This window comes from Vicia villosa, linkage group LG6 (genome assembly GCF_029867415.1).
Source record: "Vicia villosa cultivar HV-30 ecotype Madison, WI linkage group LG6, Vvil1.0, whole genome shotgun sequence".
NCBI classification, from domain to species: domain Eukaryota; kingdom Viridiplantae; phylum Streptophyta; class Magnoliopsida; order Fabales; family Fabaceae; genus Vicia; species Vicia villosa.
Window position 1 is genome coordinate 153,150,858 of NC_081185.1, and position 14,511 is coordinate 153,165,368.

A 14,511-nucleotide genomic window follows, 5' to 3' on the forward strand; every position below is an offset into this window, starting at 1 on the left:
TTCGCTCAAGCTTGATTTCTATGGTTCTTCTTTGAGTATCAATGTGAAGTTGAGGTTTTGAGATATGGGTGCTGTTGACTCCTTTCTCATCAGACTATGGGGGCCACTTCTTCATCCAAATTCTTCAATTACTTGCACCACAATTTAGAATGTTTGGGCCTTCTGGTGTTATGCTCAAGATCCAGATACATGTTTATGGCTACCAATGGATTTCAGAGCTTGTTGTGGTTACGATGTGGATCATCTCATGTTTTTAGGGTTACACTCATTATTCAAGCTTTGGGTTGTGATTATTAATTGTGTGGCAAGTCATATTATGAGATTTAGACAATGGTCGGAATGGAACATGGAGTTTGCTTAGGGTCGATAAAGCGAGAAACATTTGATGAAACATACCCAAGTGCCTTTGACTCTCATGGTTGGCTATTATTACACTTTTCCGGCTGGGTCATTGATTGGGGGCATGTTGATTCAAGGTTTCCATTCAAGAGAGAATTTAAATTTCAAATGCCCAAATTAGAGGGAATTGTCTCATTAGTTGAAAGAAATTAGTATTGTACTCCATGTCGCATTACAAGAAAAGGATCCAAGTCCTTATAATGATATTTCAAGCCAAGTTGTTACACCTCATTACAATTGCAAAGTCCATTACAAAAGTTCAATCCATGTCACATATTGTGTAAGAAATTCTTTACAAAATTATACAAGAAAAATCAACCTTTTCATCACCTCAATCATCAATCCATCCATCTTTCATATATAAACTCACAATCTAGCACAAATTGCAGACTAGCCTACTCACAGTACATGTTCAAGCTCATCATCCATTACAAAATCCAGTCTCATTCACACTATACTAGCTACTGCACTGTACGGAAAGATTGCTGCTAGACTTTTTCTTATACACCCGACTTCGTCATGCTTTCAAGAGTTGCTGCCATGATAATGCTTTTGTCCAAAATCACCATACAGAACCTGCATGAGAGAAAGCCAGTCCAGCCACACACACATAACAAAACCAGAGTCAGCATAACAATTCAAAAAAAAAAAGGAGAAACCAACCTCACAATTCCAAACTTGCTACACATACAACACAGCCACATTCATAACTCAAGCACCATCCAAAATTCGAACAGTCAATACCAAAAATCTCATTACAAAAAGCAGAAAGACAAACATTGCAACAGTACAGTTCAATACCATCCATATTACACCAAACCAGCTCAGTTCAGGATCCTCACCCTATCAAGTCACAATCATGCATAAGATACAAAGGAAAACAATTCAACATATCAGAGTTTAAGTGCAAATCAAGGCAACATGTGAGGCAACACAATCCTGGATCAGACTCATTCATTCAAAAGGATCATCATGCAGTAATCACTTGAGTATAATAATTCCATCCAATGTGTGCACACTGTCGGTTCAAAATCCTTCCAAAATTACACAGTTCATATATAAAAAAAAAACCTCACCATCAACCACATACCTTCTAATTCACGACCGACATACATTCAATTAACATTGACTATAACAGTTCTGAAGTTTTTACTATGCAGATTACAACTAACTCTTTACAAACTTACCATTTCAAAACTAAGACCCTGCCACACATGTCCATATACAGCCCAGTCACCTACAAATAAACAAGAGTTCAAGAAAAAAAACTCATTCAAAATAACCCTGTGCATATCCTATGGCAAGTCAGTCTTCGATTCGTTTGGCTCCAGAAAATTCGGAATAGAATGCTGCAACAAAAAGAAACCGAGTCAAAACATTAATTGAATACAGATCATGCCATGTCCTCAAGGTTGTGCAATTACAAGGAGGTTGATAGAGCTTTGGTTTAATACATCGAAGAGTGAAGTAGTAGTTGATGTACCTGAGAGAAAACAGTGAATAAATCCCAAGCTACTCCAAATTATACCTTGCTATGCCATACCAAATGCTGTGAAACTCAGAAAAAGAAAACATACGGTTCGATTTGAGAATTCCTGCTGCTCATCTCTCATATTAGGAATCTTCTTGAAATTCTGGTATGACAGTCTCAGATGTCAAGCACGATGTTAAGACATCTAGCTGTGCAAACGTATCATGCAGGGTATTACAACTGATCTCTTAAATTGTCTTCTGACCATGAATAATCTGAGATCATACAAACTACAGAACCATTATAAACATTGCATAGCTGAATTATGCAGAGTCGCTTCTGAACTGGTTCTGTTACAGACTTGACCAACAAGTAAACAACGGATGTCTTCTCTGATGTTATGACATCGTACAATTAACACAGCAGAAAGTAAACAACACAACAGAATTGTTCACCCAGTTCGGTTCAATCAACCTACTCTGGGGGCATACCAAGCCAGGGATGAAGTCCACTATTAGCAGTATCAATTCAGAGCTAAACTCCCAGTTTACAACTCCTCACTTAATCACTACCCAATGACCCCTCTACCTAGGTTCTCCCTAGATATGGAATATCTCCATTCCACTCCCAATCATACCAATGATGTCTAGCAGTCAACACCTCAGCCACTGCATTGACGGCTTAATTACCAACATTCAAAACACACAAATAAACATATCTTAGAGTTGCTTCAAAGCTTCCTCCAAGCACACAACTCCACTCATTGCTTTACAACTTCTGAGTGAATAAAACAAACCTCTTACCTACAGGCTTCGAGGCACAAATCAGTGACCTTCCCACAAACCGGGAGGTTCACCTACACGGCTAACCCTAATAGTTACATCTTTCTAAACGCCGGCTAGCTCACTAAACTAGGTTACAAAGTTTCCTATTTATAACCTATTCCCAACTGGACTTGGGCTTACAATCACAACATTATTTGCTGTTACAAATCACAGAAAACTTTCTGCTAAAAACAAGGTCTTCAATCATAAGTTTCCTAATTTATCTTCATAATTGGAAACTGCATAATTCTCCAATATTCTAATCTTGATTCTCTTGACCTTTAAACCTGCCACATAGGATTGCATAATATTCCAAAGAATATTCTGCATCTTTTAAAACCAAAACTGAATCTTTATATTCCAGCTCAGCAGGCGCGTGACAGCTAAATATAACAGTAACTGCTGTCAAATACTGATGTCACAGAGCATGTCGTGACATTCCATGTTCTGCATAAATTACAGCAAACAGTATTCTTCACTTCAATTCTCAGCTTCTCACATATCAGGGTGCCAAAAAGACAGCCCATGATTTGTTCTATTACTGATGTACAATCAGCACAATCTTTAGTTTCCCAAAATAAAGACTGAGATAAATAAGGAAACATCATAGAAATAGAATAGAAAATGTAGCAGCTACTGCTGTCAAACACTGATGTCATGACGTCGAGCATGACATCCAACTCACAGCATGTATTAGCTTACACAACCAGAACCTGCATAACCTTTAACACTACACACCACATGTCATGACCTTAGTCAAGACAACAGAATACACATGAATGTTTTACCACAAAATGCAGCCAATCAAAACATCTACAATCTCCCCCTTTGGCAAATTTTTGGCTAAAACATTCTGTCACCACAGCAGCACAAAAACAACTAGCAAACTACCAGTTATGCAGAATTGCTAAAGCACATCAAAACATCAGACCTGCTGAATAAGTTCCACAAGCTACACTATCACATAACATGAACAAAAACAACTTGTTCAATATGATTTGGGGTGACAATCTCTTCTCCCCCTGTTTGGCCATAAATGTTGCCAAAGCAACGTACAGCTCCCCCTTAAAAGTTACTCTGCATGACATGACCACGACACACACAAAAAAAACACCATCTGATAATCTTTAGATACCACTTCGCCACCAGCTTGATTAGAATACAATAAGTCACCCTCAATGGGAGATCTATATTACAAGATGCACTCTTTCATAGATAGCTCATAACTTCTACCACAAGCTCCAAGAGGTGAATAGAAAACACCTCCTTTTTGTCTTCAACTTATTACTCTTCTGCTCAAAAGTAATTTGTCTAAGACTATCCTCAAGAATAATCAGCTGCCATATGTTGATTATCTTGATCCTTCGAACCCACTTCTGAGATGAACCAAATGTCAACACATTGTGTTTTAACATCTAGCTGTTGAATTCAGCTCCTTCTTCTGCCACTTGAAAGAACTTCCTCCCTTTACAGAACCAGAGTTCAATGCTCTCATAGACCTGATTGTGAAACCAAGTTTGAGTACGCAACCTCCATCCTGCAGTTATGCAGTTATGTCATCCAAGCTCACACTTTTATGAATCCCTGCTTTTTTTTTAACAACATCAGACACTCTGATGCATGAGTCATCAGAAGGACTAGTTAGAGACTAATCCTCTAGCTGTACCAAGGATGCCACTTCCTTGAGCAAAGCTATTTCCATGATGTCAAGAATACTGCCACTTGTTCTTGACTTCACAGTGTGCATTAGCCAATGCACTTTCTTACCTAGATCAGAAATAAACTGATCCAAGTAACCACCATCAAGATTATGATGTCTACTTCTTCTTGTGCACTCCAAAGCTGAACATGTTTCTTGCCAGGAAACCTTTTTCAGTGATCACATGCTTCTGCTGCCACCAAAGAGATAGATCTTAAAACAATTGCACTATCCTTCCTGTACATGGTCTTGAAGAAGAGATGTTCCAACATCTTTAAGAACATCAGTTATCTTGAACTTCCAAGGATAATCAATTAAATACTTGTACTTTGCACAAATATCAATTGATCTTAAATCCTTTCCCAGTTAGATTCACCCTTAGGAAAGAGAGAGATGAATCTTTCCTTACAAATGTGTCACACAACAACCAGAACCCATGTGACACCGTTCAATAGCCAATTAAACACAAGGCTGAATCAGACGTGGGGAGGTTAACCAAATCTCCCCCTCAAACAAGCAATCATGGAAACTCCACACAGCTTATCCATGCATTGTACATAAAAGTCTCATTATACAACATCCCTACTAGAGGCAACTAACTCCATGAGTTATACCTATACATACTTCATACACCAGTTGAGGATACTATACTTACATAAACCATGGTTAACAGAGATACCATGCAGCGGAAAACAACTAAAATTTATCCTCAATAAACCTCAGGCCTAAAACAATAACCTTTGCATCAGTCAGCTACACATCATTCATGATTAAATATATGCCATATCTCAACAAGGTTTCTGGAACAGATTCACTTATGACATAACTCCTGAAAATACCTCAGATTCCACACAGTAATCTGACTCCCTTGAATCATCACACAATATTCAAAACCATATTTCACTATGCACGATACACAGTATTCAGTTTTCAACACTAACTGTTCTATGGTTAAGAAAACAATTCACACATCTGGTTCCTTTGATCAAAAGGACATACCAGATACAAGCTCATCTTTGGATTTTCATAGAGGTCTTGAAAAGAAAACCTGAATGAATCCTTTCACTTACACTGAGCTCTTCTTCCAACTCCCATAAGCTTATGCCTGAAATAAACTAACATTTGGGATGGAAGGTTCAATTGATTGTATTCTGACCAATCAACACAAAAAGCAGATGTCTCCTCTTCCAGATCAGGAGTAGGTTCCAAACAAATGTACTCACACTACATAAGTTTAGCACCAGAACATCTGTTCTTCAACTGGTAGCTGCAAACCAGTATGCCATCAGTTCCTTCTTCTTGGAACACACAATTCTTGACAATCTTGAAGATCATCAAACAACTTTGCAGATGAATATGAGGAACACTGATCATTTGAACCTCTTCAACCTCAATAACCATGCCTTTATGAGTGGACTTGAGAAAAGATCTCAAGTATCTTTGACACTTGTACTAAAGTTGAGAACAATCTGCTACAAATTCTGTTGAAAACCATATAACCCTAGAGATCTTCTTTCAAAGATAGGATTATGCATCAGATGCTATGCAGCAGAAAATAGCCATATATCAACAGAGATTACACAATGCTTACTCCCAGAACCAGTTGTAAGCATGACATCCAAGAATTGCAGCTGAACAATCCAACGATATGCTTGCTTCTTCTTCAAGCAACACAACAAGACCTAACCAATATTCTGACCAGAAAGAAACAGATAAGCACAAAGAATACCTTATCATTAACTTCACTCCCGCATGAAGGTTTTGACAATATTCTTCTCTGTACCCTGCTATATGCTGAATAAAACGCCCCAAATTCTTCACTCCCGCATGAATCATTTGGATATCAGTAACACCATCTTCCCTTGCCAAGAGAATACACCTGTTATGGTCAGTTTGGTCCAGTCTTCCACACATAGGTCCATCCTCCACTTCTAGGGACCATTCAATATGAACATGAATGTTCAAACAATCAACTACCTCCAACAACCAGAAAGTATCTCCCATGGATCTCATCCAGAAACAGACAGGATGCCTGCTCTGATACCAATTGAAATTCTGGTATGACAGTCTCAGATGTCAAGCACGATGTTAAGACATCTAGCTGTGCAAACGTATCATGCAGGGTATTACAACTGATCTCTTAAATTGTCTTCTGACCATGAATAATCTGAGATCATACAAACTACAGAACCATTATAAACATTGCATAGCTGAATTATGCAGAGTCGCTTCTGAACTGGTTCTGTTACAGACTTGACCAACAAGTAAACAACGGATGTCTTCTCTGATGTTATGACATCGTACAATTAACACAGCAGAAAGTAAACAACACAACAGAATTGTTCACCCAGTTCGGTTCAATCAACCTACTCTGGGGGCATACCAAGCCAGGGATGAAGTCCACTATTAGCAGTATCAATTCAGAGCTAAACTCCCAGTTTACAACTCCTCACTTAATCACTACCCAATGACCCCTCTACCTAGGTTCTCCCTAGATATGGAATATCTCCATTCCACTCCCAATCATACCAATGATGTCTAGCAGTCAACACCTCAGCCACTGCATTGACGGCTTAATTACCAACATTCAAAACACACAAATAAACATATCTTAGAGTTGCTTCAAAGCTTCCTCCAAGCACACAACTCCACTCATTGCTTTACAACTTCTGAGTGAATAAAACAAACCTCTTACCTACAGGCTTCGAGGCACAAATCAGTGACCTTCCCACAAACCGGGAGGTTCACCTACACGGCTAACCCTAATAGTTACATCTTTCTAAACGCCGGCTAGCTCACTAAACTAGGTTACAAAGTTTCCTATTTATAACCTATTCCCAACTGGACTTGGGCTTACAATCACAACATTATTTGCTGTTACAAATCACAGAAAACTTTCTGCTAAAAACAAGGTCTTCAATCATAAGTTTCCTAATTTATCTTCATAATTGGAAACTGCATAATTCTCCAATATTCTAATCTTGATTCTCTTGACCTTTAAACCTGCCACATAGGATTGCATAATATTCCAAAGAATATTCTGCATCTTTTAAAACCAAAACTGAATCTTTATATTCCAGCTCAGCAGGCGCGTGACAGCTAAATATAACAGTAACTGCTGTCAAATACTGATGTCACAGAGCATGTCGTGACATTCCATGTTCTGCATAAATTACAGCAAACAGTATTCTTCACTTCAATTCTCAGCTTCTCACATATCAGGGTGCCAAAAAGACAGCCCATGATTTGTTCTATTACTGATGTACAATCAGCACAATCTTTAGTTTCCCAAAATAAAGACTGAGATAAATAAGGAAACATCATAGAAATAGAATAGAAAATGTAGCAGCTACTGCTGTCAAACACTGATGTCATGACGTCGAGCATGACATCCAACTCACAGCATGTATTAGCTTACACAACCAGAACCTGCATAACCTTTAACACTACACACCACATGTCATGACCTTAGTCAAGACAACAGAATACACATGAATGTTTTACCACAAAATGCAGCCAATCAAAACATCTACACTTCTGAGGTTTCACCTCCTGAAAATACGCTTAGAGACAAACGCTTTGGTTCGGTTATTCGGAAACCTCTTGGCAGCAAAAAAAATAATGTCAAAGAACTATGCAGCGGCAGCTCCCAAATGCACACAGTCAGCAGCGATTCCTAAAAGAAAACCAGAATTATAACTCTGCAACATGAGAAATATCGAGCTTACTTTGCCGATTCAAAACAAGAATAGAGACAGCCACAGAATTCAAACAATTACCAATGAGAAAGGCCTGGAATCAGGAACAGAATATGATAAGCAAAGAAGGAAAATCAGCAAAGAAAACCAAATCAAGTCCCACATTCAAGAAATAAAAAAAACTCATTGCAATCATATTTTAGGTCCCACATTCAAGGATTCATCATCATTACCCAATCATTGCCCATATAAAAAGTCAGCTCCACTCACCTGCAGAAAGACGGAAGAAAAAGCACAAGCTTCATCATCGTTTCGCTTGCAAACGTTGAAAGAAGAAGTGTACAGTTAAAAGTTCAAACACACGCTTCATCCTCACTCTGCCACACCTTCAAACGCCATTCTCCACACAAATTCTCATCCTCAGCTTCTTCCCTCACAATTCACCATCCCCATCGATTCAAACTCCTACCTTCACCACTTCAACATCTTCTCCATCCTTCATTGTCAAGAACGAGCTTCAACAAAAATCGCTTCATGTTCATTCGGATTTACCTGCACAATCGACAAAACCTTCAACGATTCTCCAATTCAACATCTCATCAATAATCTCGAAGTCTAAAGAAGAAGAAAATCAAGGACGGTGATGTAACAAACCTGAAGCTTCATCAGCTTCATCGTCTTCTCAACCATTTGTCAGCAACGATTCATCGTCCTTCACACTTCAATCGGCAGGACCACCATTCTTCATCTCAGAATCATCTTCAACAAACAAGCGCCTCCTTTGATTTGGGTGAGCATCCGATGGTTGAACCTCCGTCGAAACGATTCCAACTGGCGGCTAGACAAACCACCGCCGCGCCATTGACGAAGAGAAAGTCTGAGAGTGAGAACCGAGGCAAGAACGAGAAGAAGTAACGAGCGCGACGTTCCAGGTAGTCGCCGGTGAAAGGTAGTATCGCCGCCGTCGCGTTTGAGAGCAAGGAGCTGCCGGCCGCCGCGCTTTGTTCATGGGAGAGAAAGGTACGAAGAGGGAACGTGAGTTTGCGAAGGCCAAAGGTAACAATTCCTAACCCTAGATCTCTTTCTCTTTTTGTCATTCGTTTTTAATTGTTTTTCATTGTTTTTTTGTTAATTGTTTTTACTGAACAAAAATAGGGATCAAACAACCATATTCTTTGGGTCATCCTTGATACTAACACCTCCCATAAGCCTAACGCACCACCATCTTCTTTTACAAACAAAAATCTGATAACAAAAAAAACCTTGGGCCTTGACCTGAGCGGGCCACACGCCCCAATTACTCTTCTCACCACATGTTTTCAGCCTTCACCCCCTTGTTCCCTTTTATTTTTTTTCATTAACAATTTAGATGTTAATTAGTTTTTTGTTATTTCTTCTAGTAATAAAAATGACCTTTTTCTTAGACTTTAATTGAATTTTTGTCATATAAAAATCAATATAAAAAATAATAGTACTTTTAATTCACCGGTATGCTATATTTTGACTTGTTCGATTTCACGCTTTTATGCTATTTTCACTACTCCACTTTTTGCTTTATTTTTCATGTTCCGTTACTCCTAACCTTAGGTAGAAACCATGACAATAATAAGTAGAATTCCTCATTCATATTAGGCTAGTTTTCTTAGGCTAGTTCTTTTTCTTTTCAACTTTAATCCACTCTAAAAATACTTGAATAAATCTCCCATTAAAAAAAATACCAAGAAAACGCATAAAAATGACTAATAAATACTTTGACTAATAAAAAGGGAATGGAAGCTTGTAACTTCCCTTGCTTAAGGGATGTACGAGTGCTTGGGGCTCCCTTGCTTAAGGGTTCCATTCAGGCGTAAGTTCCCAACCTCTAAAAAACACAAACCAAAGAGTAACTCGAGTTTTCCTTGCTTAAGGGATTTCCTCGAAACACTCAAACTCTCTCTCTCTTCTCTCGCTTTCTTAAGGGCACCGTTATTTCCGCTCCATTGCATCCTAGGCTGTCCCCTTGTGCAAGAGCGCGAACGTTAACGCCGCCCAACTAAAAAACACAAAAACAAACAAAACTATGGAGCCGAACTACGGCGCTCTGATTCCTGAAAAGGATACGTAGGCATCAAGTCGCGGGGCTTGAACGAGCACACTTGTAAATATTTCCTTTCTTTTCCCCGTATTTCTTTTTGCATGCATTCACATATAGACATAGACATAGTACACACCCTTTAGATAGAAACAAACATAGGTGGATACCATCGAGTACGATGGGCGCGAGGGGTGCTAACACCTTCCCCTCGCGTAACCGACTCCCGTACCTTGATTCTCTGGTCGCAAGACCTTGTTCTTACCCTTTGTTAGGTTTTCTGATATTCCTTTCCCTTATGGGATAAATATATTGGTGGCGACTCTGTTCATTTTTCGCGAGCGTGCGACAGCTGGCGACTCTGCTGGGGAGACCTAAGCAAGTCGATCCTAGCCTTTGTTTGTTTTATTTTATTGGGTGTTTATTTGTTTTATGTCTATATCTTGTATATATGTTTGCATGTTTTCTGCTTGCATATCATGTTTATTTCTGCTTGCACATCATGCATATGGATTATATTCTGTGTTCCTTGGGGTCTTCTGTTCTGTTTTGCAGGTGGGGGGTTTGTATGAGGTAAAAGGCCCACTACCCAGGCCAAGTGACACATAGGATTAGCGAGGATGCTCATGTTGACTACCGTAGCGCTTGCTATGGATGAGTTCAATATGGGGTACCACAACTGGGCGAGGTTCTTTCATGGAACACTGTGTCTGGCACGCTTGTTGCCTCAAACACTTTGTACCCCATGGGAACTGTAGACCCTAGTGACCATTAGGGACCACCTGTCCGTGTCTAGACTTCATACCCGTGAGATTGGGGTGGGACAGGAAACCTTGACTCCTACATACCTTTGGCTCATCATATCTGAGGTCGGACCTTTATTTGGTCTGTTCTCATGGCTCTTGATATTCTGGTATTCCAAAAAGGCGTCGAACCTTTGATCCTGTGACATTTGGCCTGTACAGAGGTTTCATATCAGTTATTCAGAGGATTGTACAGTGGTTACTAAGATTATATGGACCTTGATCCCATGCCTTTGCATTGCATACCATCATTGTTTCATCCACTTCATTTGTGAGGGATCCTAAAGTCTATTTCCGAAAAAAGAATGAAAAAAAGAAAAAGAGAAATAGAAAAGCAAAAAAAAAAAGAAAAAAGAAAAGATATTCTACACAAAAAAAAAGGGGCTTTGATTCCAAAAGAGAACAAAAATGGGAGCGTGCGAAAAGATTTTAGGATCTCTCATAAACGAAACATGCATTCACACTATCATGCATTTCATGGTTCTCTCAGATACTTATGGGACCCTTTCTCTTCAGATTTCAAGATCAATAACGGATTTGACTTCTCACCGCCACAAAGATCAACTATGGAACAACTCCGTGAGGAAATGGATGAGATGAGGGAACAAATGGGTCATCTTATGTTGGAGATGCAAGACTTGATCCATAATCAGGGTGCACTAAAAGAGGAAAACAATCAGTTGAAGACTCAATTGAGCTTGGTCATGGAAGTTCTGAAGACAGTATTAAGGAAGGAAGGTGATGTTGTTCCTACTGCCGCAACAGAAGTTGTTGATCCCTTCTCTTCAGTAGGATCCCTTCCCACTCATGGAATACCTCAGGAAGTTCCTCCTCAACTCCATGTGCCATTACCTCCATGCCAATCTGTTCTTCAAGGAGGCCAAATGTGTGGGAAAAAGCCTAAGAAACCTCAGAATTCTCAATCCTATCCCGATGCCTTACGCTCAGTTACTTCCCCGTTTGCTGGAGCTTCGGTTGGTTGAGCTACGAGAATTGGATACGCCTGAAAAGCTTCCCCCCACCTTTGATACCAATGCTCGATGTGAGTTCCATTCTGGGGCACCTGGTCATGATATTGAGAATTGTAGGGCGCTGAAGCAGCAAATTCAAGATCTCATTGATTCAAAAGTGATTTTGTTCACCCCCGAGGGTATGTTTGTTCAAGGAAATGGGGTTCCAACTGCGGTGGAAGAAAAGGTTGATTCATACTTCTATGTCAGATCCACTTCAAATCAGAAGCATAATGCACCATCTTGGGTTCCAGGTTTCCCACCTCATCAATCTCCATTTGTTTCACAGCCAGATCAAAAGAGGAAGACACCTGAACAGAATGGGTATTGGAATCATTGCCATCAGCAGGGTCCACAAATGCCAAGGAGACCACCAAGAAGGATTGACCCAATTCCTATGACCTATAGTCAGCTGCTTTCTCATTTGCTCAAGGATTCTTTGGTCCAACTAAAGGAGTTTAAGCCCCCTCCAACATCAATTCCTCAAGGATATGACTTAAATGCAAGGTGTGAGTACCATTCTGGGACATCTGGACATTCAACTGAGAATTGTAATATTTTGAAACACAAAGTCCAAGATCTCGTTGACTCCAAAGTAATATCATTCACTCCAAATGGCCTGCGCATAAAACGAAGAGTTCATGCCTAAGTGAATGCCCGTATTCCAAAAAAAAAAAAAAAAAAAGAATAAGCCCAGAAGGAGTCCAGTCTCCTCAACTATGGCAATCATCATTTCCTTTCTGTGTTCTCATTCCAAGTATTTCCTGTTTTGTAGAAGGCTACTTCCTTGTTTGAACTCGTTGGTATGATAATAATGAAAACACCACAAATTCTCGAGCAACTTTGTCAGAATCTTTTTCAAAAAGTAATCAAGAATGTTTTGTAGAAGCATCTCTCATTCTCAAGGTTCTTATGCTCAGTTGTATCCGTGGAGGTTGGTGTTTCAGTTGGTGTTTGAGCTCTCCTTGCAACAAGTAACTTCTCTAAGTTTGGTGATCACGCAAAGTTCCTCCATGTTTGACGGCAAATAATTCTTCAATGAATATGCTTGGGGCTCCCGCACGAGGGATAAGCAAGACACACTCTTATCTTGAGCATTGCATCATTCGCATTGCTCGAATCCCTAAAGCATTACAAATTCTTGGGTGACTTCGTCAGAATCTTCTTCCATGTGGTAATCAAGAGTATTCTACACAATGCTCCTCATTCTCAAGGTCTCCTTCACCACAAGTTCTCAGTTTGATGACCATGCAAGGTTCCTCCACTTTTGATAATGAATACTTCTACAACATCTATGCTTGGGGCTCCCGCACGAGGGATAAGCAAGACGTACTCTTATCTTGAGCATTGCATCACTCGCATTGCTCGAATCCCTAAAGTAAAAAAAAAGAAAGAAAAGAAAAAAAATCATTACAACTCTTGGGTGGCTTCGTTGAAGTTTTCTTTTGAAGTAATCTGAAGTGTTTGGAAGGAACCGCAGAAAGTATTCAAGCTCAACAAGTCCAGACGGAAACAAGTCTCCTCAATAATGACACTCATTTAGTTTCTTTACTGCATTCTCATTTGTAACATTCCTTTGTTTGTTTAAGCATTGATAGCATGTAAAAACTTGTTAATTTCTGAATGAAAAAAAATACATTGCTTATGTTTGTCTTGAAGTAATCCATTCGTTATCACTCATAAAATGTTTTTGGCATTACGATACCAACTTTACTAATTGCTTGCTTAGGCAAAAAGCTGAGGGAGAATGATGAAAAATAAAAACGCAAAAATCTCTAATCATATGTTTTCGAATAAAAACCCTACTGAGGATGTACAGGCATTGTTTCAAATCCCCAAACACCGGAGATATAAGGGAGATAGACCCTCGTCAACCCCTTTGAGCCTTGAAGTAGAAGTTTCTTTTCTAATCATTAAAAAACCCTTATTTTAACCTTGGGGCAGGGTAGTGTTCATTTAACTTGATTGAGTGTTCAAAACTCACCAAAAGGGTATGAATCTAAGGATACAACAATGGTTATCCTTCAAAAGGTTGAGGAATTTCAAAACCGCAATGATTATCCTTATTCCATCAAGAGGTCAAAAGAGGACGATGCCACAATGGTTATCCCTCATCAATCAGAGAATGAGGCAGTCACAATATTTCAAACAAATCGAGAGCAACGCAATATCACACGACTTGTTCAAAAAAGGAGAATAAAAAAAAAAAAAAGAGCCCGCTAAGTCAATAACATGAAAATAAGTGACTTAGGCAAAAGTTAGGGCATCCCGCTGGACTCGAAAATAAAATTCAAAAGAATTTGTCTAGGCAAAAGTTAGGGAAAGCAGAAGCGAAAAACAAGGATTACAAAATAAAAATCCTTATCAAAGGAACAAAGTCGTGTGATAATGAATCAAAAGAATAAAAGGTGAGCGACTGCCATGTCCGAAAAACCTCATTGATTCCGCAACCATTTCAAAAATTCCTTGTGAGGGATGAGCACTCATGTTGAGTTAATTGAACTTAGGAGTGGAGAACATCATGAAGGGGGTGGGA